Genomic DNA, 712 nt, shown 5'->3' on the forward strand with positions numbered 1-712 from the left:
TAAAAAAATGTTTGTGTTATAAGCAGAATAATTAGTAATAAATGTTAATTAAATTATATTAAAAATGTAAATTAATGATCAAAAAATTATTGTTATATGATAATATGATAACAGAGTCCTAACCTGTTGAAGGTAGGTTCTGTTTTAAGTTACAAATGTGAATGAAGAAAGGAAGAAAAGTGTTTTATAAAAGGTTATGTAAGTAGGAAATCTAATTTTAAAAAACAAAATTTTATAATGTTACTATGATATTGTTTTAATGATTAATTTATTTAAAGATAGGACAAAGGCAATCAGCCTGCATTTTTAAGATTTGAAAAAGGAAATTACATAAATATGAAGGTAGGGCCAAAGAAATCAGTGTGTAGTTTGAAGGAAGTAATGAAATTGTTATATACAAATAAAAAAAACTTTTTGTATGTATCCTTGAGAATGACCTGCGGGTCGAAACGTTGGAAAAGTTGTAAAGAATAATGTTGAGAGAAAAAAAGGATCAAATTTGTTTTTAAATAAAGAATAAACTAAACCACTCTCAAACAAGAATAAATAAAATTAATCTAATTTATCTCATTTAATTATTGTATTTTTTTTTATACAGTTGTAAAATTCAATAAATTAATTTTAAAAATTATCCATAATAAAAATTTAAAGGCTTTAAAATAAATAAAATTACTACACAAAGTCTCCTAATTAAACACTCAGTGAGCGTGAT

The sequence above is a fragment of the Halyomorpha halys genome, unplaced genomic scaffold (assembly GCF_000696795.3).
Source record: "Halyomorpha halys isolate HHAL.00 unplaced genomic scaffold, Hhal_1.1 Scaffold411.1, whole genome shotgun sequence".
Lineage (NCBI taxonomy): Eukaryota > Metazoa > Arthropoda > Insecta > Hemiptera > Pentatomidae > Halyomorpha > Halyomorpha halys.